Genomic DNA, 9,675 nt, shown 5'->3' on the forward strand with positions numbered 1-9,675 from the left:
GTTCTTTCAAGGGTTGGGCATCGCTGAGCTGGAAGCGCTTTGGGAATCGGGCTTCCATTCTGCTTTCCATTGGGATGTACAGGGCAAACTGCTCAGCTGCGAGGAATGAACAGAGTCAGCCAGAAGTAAGTACTGCATTAATTACAAAACTTACAGGGTTTTATGTTTATTATACTTAAAAAAATAATAAAATATTCTTTAAAGAGAAAGCCACTGTGAATAGCTCAATTAAAAACTTCTGTTTAACGTGCAGGTGATTTTTGTAACTTCCAAATACTGGTGTGCAGAATGGGTAAATGTAGGACACCTTTAGTTTATCTACAGCTGTATAATCAATGTTACCTGGCCTGAAATATTGTAGGCGTTTGCAGAATATTGTCGATTACTCCATCTTAATAGAAACAAACTCCTCACGGAGTAACCCTAGAGAAGGGAAACAAAAATGATACAGGGCTGAAACACTAATATTTAAAAAGCAGAGCTATTTGCTATAGAAAAGAACGAACGTAGTAAATTAACAGAGGAGGCAGATAAGAAATTGCCACTTTCTATTTCTCATAGAAAAAGTACAATAGACTATATAATGGAACAGAAAGAAAGGAAATTCTATCGTGATAAAAAGAGAAATCTCTTTACCTAAGACATGATCAGCCCACAGGAGATGCTGCCATTATAAAGGATTCAGAACACCTAGACTGACTGTAAATGTGCACCTTAACGTTTGGAAAGGATTTTTGATGCCCTGCTTTGACGCTGAAGCCAGTCCTTAGCAGAGCTCCAGGTGACAGATTATTTTGCAGGCTTCCTGAGATTTTTTGAGGATTATACCATTTCCTACTGCCTATGATTTTGGCAAAGAAAATGAATTTTACAGCAGCCTTGAGGGACCTGGTTGTATAGCTAAATACATGCATGTTATCTCTGATGTCACAGCCTCAATCAAAACTGGTGGATTATTAATTAAACGGCAGAAAAAAAGAAAAGCTAGTATTTCATAGGACACGTGGCTTAATGGCAGTTTCACTGGAAAGCAAAAGAAATTGGTGAAAACCAGAGGAGGGAATGGGAAGGGGGGAGCAGGGATCCCAGAAGCAGAGCTTGCATCCCCTTAGCCATGTTCCCCTTTACACCTCTGGGTGTAGCCACGTGAACGTGACAACAAGGTGCCCATAAATATTAAGGAACTAGTTATTAGTAAGCACAGAAATATGAATTCACTGCCTGTTGATGCTTAGAATGGCTGAATTAGATCCAAGAATATAACCCTGAGAGCCAACAATGAGACTTTTAAATTATTACATTGAAATGTTTATTTAATGACATTTATTTACATTTTAAAACTAATTAAAATACAATTCAGCTCAAGAAACCTAATTAATTAAATAAAATAAATAATCATATCTTTACGAAAGTGGAGGAAGCTTACCAGGCTCGTCTGAACTGGAATGAAAATAATCTGAATTCTTGGGTCTGAATTCTGGGGAAGAAAAAAAGTGAGGAAAGTTGCTCCCCAGGAAAAGCTCGGATACATACCTTGTCCCGAGAAGAAGTCTGACCTTCCTTTATATTAAAGCTTAAATAACACACTTCAGGCTCTGTCCGTTCTGGGTGACTAGCGATGGGTTTTTACCGTGGCCACAACCTGGGGCTGGGAGAAGAGGAGCTGCTGTTCCCGTGCTCGGTACCTCTGATTGCAGGAACCAGGGAGCTGCAGGCTCCCCCTCTGCAAGGCCCTCCTGGGCTTAGGAGCACTTGCGGTGTGTGTTCTTGTGCTGTCTCCTTCTACACTGAACGGAAAACTCCCCAGGCAACACGCTGCGAGGAAGCTGAAGTGAAAGGCACCCCTGTACCATCAGCTGATTTTTCTTTTTCTGTATGGAAAGAGGAGAAGTTTGGCCAGGCTGCTGCAACCCGACAGCAGGTATCCCTTCTGGTGTCGGGAGATCCTTCAACCGCGTTTCTAGTAAGCGTGCTGTTGCCCTTCCTCCCAGCACGAGCATCCCTCCTGGCACGCTTCGCTCCCAGTGACCAATGCCTTGAAGCTGCCTTCCTAGCAGAGAAAGGCTGAGCGAAAGGTTTGCTGTGATTCACGCACTGTGCATGGCAAACATACTGCTTCCAGAAGAAAGAGGTTCAGAAACCATGATGGCCATCTTGCATGAACTGCACGTTAACGCCGGTTCTCCAAGACCCAACTCTACCCCAACAACTGGCTCTAACGCATTGGCTTAGGAAGACGGCGATTTTTCAGGACCAATATCCTCTCTGTAAATGCTGCACACATTCACTCTGAATTTTAGGAGATTTGGGGACTCTTACCCAATCTAACTGAAGAGAGCACATGTGGTACCCAGCTGTATGGAGGGACTACTGACGGCGGTGCTTTTCTTGCAATCTACCAAGCATGGATGACAGCATTACACTGAAAAACGCTTCTTGATTAGATTCTCTCTACAAAATAAAGATTAAACTCTGTGCTGTGCAGTGGTAGTTGCTGGTACTGTCAAGAGTTCCCATGAGTTCGTACTTACTGCGCTGTCCTCTCTCGCTCTGGGCTAACGCAGCTTGAGGCCATTCAAAGGGCTTCCTGAAACACAGCACACCATAACACAAAAAAAATGTAAAAATAACGCGACAATAACAGCCTGCCCCTTGCAACACGCCTGCCTGCGTGTTCGGTGCTACTCACAGTAGGGGCTACAACATTGGCTATCAGCTTTCCCTTTTTCATTACACTTTAGTAGTGCTGAATGGCTGAAAGAACAAACTAAATTTAACCCTATATAGCAATGTGCGGCCAATGAGCTGTTAATTTTATTTATGATTAATAGATTAGATTGTTAATTTATATCGATATCAGCTGACACCGAATCTTAGCCCAAAGTGCAAGATATGCCTGTCACTAAATAATTAGCATTTCTAAGCACAGCACTCTTCCTATAAGAACAAGTACATATTTCATACAATTCCAAATACATGCTGAAATAAGTAATTGCTTCTTATTATTTTGATAGACCTTATTTCTGATAATAAATGTATACCATTCATCACGTAGCACAATTCTGGAAAGTATTTAGTGACATTCTGGTCCTCCTAGCTAATGCCTGATTCATTGATGTGAGAGAAGAAAGGCAATCTCTTATTAAGCCAATCAGTGTAGTAATTAACAACGAGCAAGCTTTTGAGCAGAGAACCTGCTCTTTTGGTTGAATGTCTAATTAAAAGCTATATATATATGTACACACACATGCACACATACCCTGATAGCTACATATATATAAACATAATATTTTTAACACAGTTTAAACCTAGTGAAACATTTTCTCTCTACCAAGTTATTAAAATTTACCACACTGCTTTCTCAAAGTTATTGATATAAATCATTAGATACATCAGTTAAACTTTAGAATTAGCAAGGCAGCCAACCGCACAATTCAATAGTTATTAATTAATTTTCCTTTGTTCTACAGGCTTTGAACAAAATGACAAAACGCTTCAATTTCTTAATGTTGAGACACTTTGATAATTTGTAGAATGTATAACGAAGTAATTTGATATCGTCAATTTTATTTCTATTTTGCATTGCATTCCTAATTGTATCATCCATCTCTTTTAATCAATATGCACTAGAAAGCCTTAAAGGTTTGGTCAAAATACCATATTTTTAATTGATCCTAAGCTTGGCTTTGGTATGCAGCAAGACACTTTGTTCCTTATCTGCTAAAACTTCTGAAACAGCCGTGAACTACTGCTTGAAGTTCCTCTGACCTGTGTACCCAAAATATCCTGTTCACTTAACATAAAAAAGCTTTGTGTAGTTTCACACTGTCAGTAGCATACGAACAACTCTGTATCTATTAATCTGGGTATCATAGGAATATTTTTTTTTCCTTTAAGTCTTCCAGATCTACTCATGAAAAGCCATTCTCTAGCCTTTATTATCAGGAATCCGCCCATTCCAGCCAGCATTACTCTATCATATGAGTTACATCTTGCAAGCATCCTTTCAATTATTTGCGTAGTCAATAAAGAATCTTTACATCATTTCTGCAAGAATAGGACTTATATCCATCGATATGGTGATAGTCAGACTCTTCGCTACGAGACTATGAAGATTTAATTCCCAAGTGGTTTTATATAACTGCAGAGTGGCAGAGGGAGTTTGAAAGTCTGTTGGTGAAGGTAAAAAAAACCCAAACAGCCATTTCCCTTGTGGTTTATCCTTGTCTCTCATCAACCAGTTGGCTGATGCTGCCAATTAGCAGGCTGATGGGGGAGAAAAGCTTGCGAGTCCCAAGAGAAAAACAAAACAAAACAAAACAAAAGCAAACTTGTAAATTTTTAAGGCGTCTGCCTTTAAATTGTGAGGAATGGGAATTGTCTGATTTTGTATAGAATACCTGTTAGCTTTTAAGCCATCTTGTAAAAAAACAAAAACAAAAACAAAAAAAAAGGGGGGGGGAAAGGGAGGAAAAAAAGGAAAAAGAATAAAAAGAAAATAAAAAGGGGAGGGGGGGAAGGGAAAAAAAAAACAGGGAGGAAAAAGAAAGGCTCCTCTGAGCTGTGGCCCTCATTTCCCAGCGGATGCCGTTCCCGAACAACCCAGCAGAGGACAGGCCACTCATACCAAATCACCCACCCCCGGGGCCTAAAACCCCCTTGAAAGCATCGTGCCTTAGAGCAAAGACACGCGTTCTGGTAGCTAGTGATACCAAGGCGAAGTAATCTGGGCATTTCAATCACCCTGGTTGTGCAAATGCAGCGGTGAAACCTCTCCAGGCACGGTAACGGCTCCTTCGGGGAACGCAAGGTGTCCATCAGCGATGCACCGATTTTAAAAGACCTTGAAGAGGGATGTCAGGAATTCCAGATAGAAGCATAAAAGCTGCAATTTTAAAGAAAAGAGAGCATCCTGTAACAGAAGTAGAGCCCTTAGAATTAAACGGGTATGAACAGGGCTCTTGTATATGATTTATTCTAGGATACATAGGCGCTGTAGCGAAGGCTGCAGAATAAAATCCTGAATACAAAAGAACTCAGAAAAACTGGCAGCTTGCACTAGAATTGCATCCTTCCTTAAGCGTTTTTAATGAGCCTAACGGGAACACATTTCCCTCTCTGCTTCTAAAGTTTATTTCCATTAGCGTATCTGGTTAGTTCTTGAGCAACACGTACTGGAATCTGTAGGAGAGGAAAATGCGCCGGGGCATTTTTGGCCCATTCCACCGGGGAGGTTACGCACGCCATGCACAAGCTGTGGGCAGGAAGGGGGCAGCCAGGAGGGCAGGAGTGAGCCAGAAGCCAAAGGGGACCCCGACTTCCCTGAAGCCAACACTCAGCAGCATCTCTTGGGCAAGCTGAGAGATGCATCACAGGCCACAATGGCCACAGCACCAGTTTGCCACCAGTTTTACCTGTTTCCCCCATTTTATCCATCGCATGCTTACGCACCGCAGCCTGGGAGAAACCCCTTGGCAGGTCAGGCTCCTGACTGTCTCCATAGCTCCCAAGATGAGGAAATCATTCGCCAGACAGAGTGACGTTTTGTCCTGGTACTCAAACTGCAGATGCAGATCCAAGTATGTCCTGGGGGAGACCGCTCAAAATCCCAAATCCCTGAACATCATGTTTTTCCTGGGAAAACAACCTGACAGCAAGAGTTGAGAAGGAATTGTGGCATATCCCACCCAGATGCCAGTACACCAGGGCATCCCTACCCTGCACCGTGCATGCCCTTTTCCCACATGGAATATGCTCTCTGATACCTGGAGCTCAAAACTGGTGAAAACGAGATGAGCTAATTTTTTTTGGGGGGGGCAACTTGAAGGAATTAAATGTCCATACCACCAAAATAAAGAAATAAATTTGACTTCCAGTAGCTGATAGAGCACAATGTTTAGAAGCTTACATATGACTACTTTTGTAGGAAAAAATAGGAATAGCGGAGGACAAACTGCTCCAGGGCATTTGTTACACAGCAGGAATTCATACCAGTTACAGCTTTCACATTTTAGTTCACGGCAATAAGTTCAATTTTAAAAGTGGTTACTTTTGCCTTACAGTAGTTGCAGCTTTAGTTTACGTAATGTTATTGGGATGAGGTTTTCATGGGCTTTTTTGTTACGTCAGGATTTCTTTCTAGGTGTTTTATAGATGTGATATTATATCTGCTTTGAGGTTCCAAGTAATGCATTCACCTTGGATTCAGGTGGCTAACAGCAAGCACCGGGGGAGTTCAGACAGCTGGGTTCCTGGTTAAGCAAAACAGCCTGATTCCATTGCATGTAGTTACATCTCTGAATTTTTCTATTCAAATTTGACTATTCCAAGCAAAATTACTTCATAGACATGATTCCCAGCTTGTGGCAGCTAAGTGAGAGATGAATCCAGTCCAAAAAAATTTTAAATGGAATTTTCTGTCTCTTTCAATGTGCTGTTGTTTAAACTGAAAAAAGGTAGATTTAGATCAGGTGTTAGGAAGAAATACTTTACTGTGAAGTTGCGAGGCGCTGGGGCAGGCTGCCCCAAGCAGCCCCGGCCCCGGGAGGGTCAGGGTGGGATGGGGCTGGGAGCAGCCTGCTCTGGTGGCAGGTGGCCTTGCCCAGGGCAGGGGTTGGGACTGGATGGTCTGGGAGGTCCCTTCCAACCCATCCAGGAGATGGTTCTATGATTCAATTCTAGAAATTAGGCTTTGTGCTGACAAAAGCAAGAGGAAAAGGTGACTCAGAGTATCTTCCTCGGCAGCTCAGGAGGAATGTTACATCTTCCTCATAAGACAAACCAGGAGAGAAGCCAGCTGCTTCAGAGATAGGACTCGACATCAATGTAAGCAGCAATCAGATTTACAGTGTTTTTCACAACACCTGTTTTTTCTTCAAGTTCTACCTTCTGAGGTAAATCACTGATGGGAACTGTTGCACATCTGTTAACAGAAAAAAAGAAGAGTGGATTTCTGAGGAATTCTAAGGAATTGTTTGGAAATCTAGGCTATAACAGGATGAAGCGATCCGGTTTCTGGCAGGGTTATAACTCGTGTCCCTCTCCTTCATACCCCTGTAACTCTCCCTTTTCTCAGAAACGTCCTGGTTCCTTTCCATGTCCACTTGGTCCACCCCCAAAACAAGCTCAAATCCCATCCTGCTCCCTATCTATTTTTTCTGGGTTGCTGGCCCAGCAAGGGATGACACAATGTAGATGGTCCAGAGCTATCAGCGTGCTGAATAATGATGAAGAAGCACAAGCGAATTGGCTAATTTAATTAAAGCCTGCCAAAAAGGATGGGTAATGGTTGGGCTCCGCTTGCCTTCTCCTCAGGGAGGGCATTACTAATCTCCTTTTCCTCTACACAGTCACTGTTTTTCCATAAAACTCACAATAACGCAATGTCTTTGAAACCTCTATATCAGTCAAATTTGTTGGGGGTGGGTTTGGGGTTCTTTTCCTTCTTTTTTTTTTTTTTTCTTCCCTCCCCCCCCTGGTTTTCCAATGTGTACCAGGCCTCCTGGTGGAGGGGAGAAAGAAGAGGGGGAGAAAGAAGAGGAGAAGCTGACAGGTAGACAGACACGTGCCTTTTCCCTTTAGATAGGAACATTCTTACGCTGCTTGATTTTGGGGGCCTGAGCCATGATCTTTGGATAATTAGGATTGGGAATACTATTCACTATTGGCAGGCACGGCGGGTAGAATGACACAAATCCCAAAGTTGATATTAAAATGCCATAAAGTTCAGTAAGATGTGCATTTCATTTTTAACTCTTCTTTAGTTTTGCTGGTGGTAATGTGTTGGTCTGTGGTTTTTTGTTTGATTGTTTTTTTGCCAAATAAACTTTTGAAACAACTTGTACCTGGTCACTTTATCGCTCACTTTTCTCACCTCTGTCACCTACTTCTGCAGTTATCACTTTTGGAAAAAAGTGAAAGACAGACAGAAAAACAAATTGCATATTGTATTACTGTTATCAAAGAAATCAGAGCCTTTGATAGCTCCTGATCAAGTGTGACTTTTTGTGCCCTCTTCCAAATCCTGGGAGTTTCATAGAAACGGAAAAGCTGGCAACAACAAAAGCTGAAGGGAAAGGTGTGCTACTGACATCCTAGAGCGCTTCGGAGCGTGGGGATAGCAAGTGCATTTTATGAGGGAGATGGGAAAAAGTTGCTCTTTGTTACGCGGCTGTTGGTGAGTTCTGGGGTGCTCTGGTCACCCTTGGTGGGTGTCCCCATGTCACCACTCCAGCTGCGCTCACTGCCTCCTATTTCTAAACAACGAGCAGAGGCATGGTGCTTGGTTGGAACCGTGGTAGCTGAGAGCAAGAGCCCGGGCTTTCAGGCTTACAGGAGAGGACTTTGGTCCTGCAGCCGTAAGCAAACGCCTCACAGAGGGGAACAAAGGGGCCCTTTTTTTTGTAGATTAACGGAATCATTGCAGAAGACTGGGGAATTAAAAAAAACAAAACAAAACAAAACATGAAGTTCTGCATGCTCATGGTGAGCCAGAGTTGGAGTGAGAAGACCCTGGCAGGGAAGGAGCAGTGTGGCCGCTGCATGCCGGGCAAGCTGCTGCGGGGCGCATCCAGAGAGGGGTCCCCGTGCAGCAGACATTGCTTTGCTGAGCGCTTCTCTTGTCCCCTCTCCAACATGAATGCCTTACAGCCACAGCCTGCCAGGGCATTTAATTACTCTGATATTAAGGCTACCACGTTATTTCCACCTGTTTATGGATGGGTCATTGTTCTCTCCTGGTGTGAAACCTGGTACCTGTCAAAGTTTCCTCCTGGGAGTAGATCCCCTTTTATAGACAGCTCGTTAAGTCATTCTGGTTTAAAATAAAATTGAATCAAAGAGTTTTATTATGGCATTCATGTCATAATATTAAACAAACAAAAAAAAACCCCAACCTACACTCCCAAACAATTCACTGACAGGGTCAGTGCTTTTCAAAAAGATTCTTACTCTGAATCATCCTATTCATTGTCCATAAAAACACATTTCCAGCACTTGAATCGCACTAAGAGTCTGTTTAAAACACATTATAGGCATGGCAGGCAGCCTCCGCTGCAAACCCAGATCTGTCCTGACTTCACGAGCCCGTTTGTGTCACCACACGGTGAGTAGCTGCACCGGTCTCCTGTGTAAAAAGCAAACACTCGGGAGGTAAGAAGCTGAACCCCTTGCTTTAAACATGGATTTTGGCTGAAATCAGAGTATCTGACCCTAAAGCCATAGGCCTGGAACGTGCAAGCATGATACATCTATCGCTTGCCTTGACTTTGCACCAGGGTAGGACAATCAATTTCAATTGAATACTCATGATTTACGTCACCGGTCCTGAGCCGAGTGTTAGGCTCGGTTCTGTGCTATGTGATGAATTTGCATGCCCTGAAGAGGTGATACAAAAAATATGAATGACCAAGCAGAAAAAACTCTTTGGAAGTTCTGTCCCACATCTTTCCATATACCAACATTTTTCCTACCTGAACATATGCAAAAAAACCCCGTTTGCCACCCTTTTAGGTGTACTCAGAACGGGAAAAGAAGAGAAGCCCAGTGAGAAACAGACAATTCAGTCCAGACTCAAGCAGGCAAATTTTGGCATATTGCATGAAATTCCAGGATTTCCCTTTGCTGTAATACACAGATTGCAAATATACAGATATATACAATATATATGAATCCCAG

The sequence above is a fragment of the Falco punctatus genome (assembly GCF_963210335.1).
Source record: "Falco punctatus genome assembly, chromosome: 8".
Classification (NCBI taxonomy): Eukaryota; Metazoa; Chordata; class Aves; order Falconiformes; family Falconidae; genus Falco; species Falco punctatus.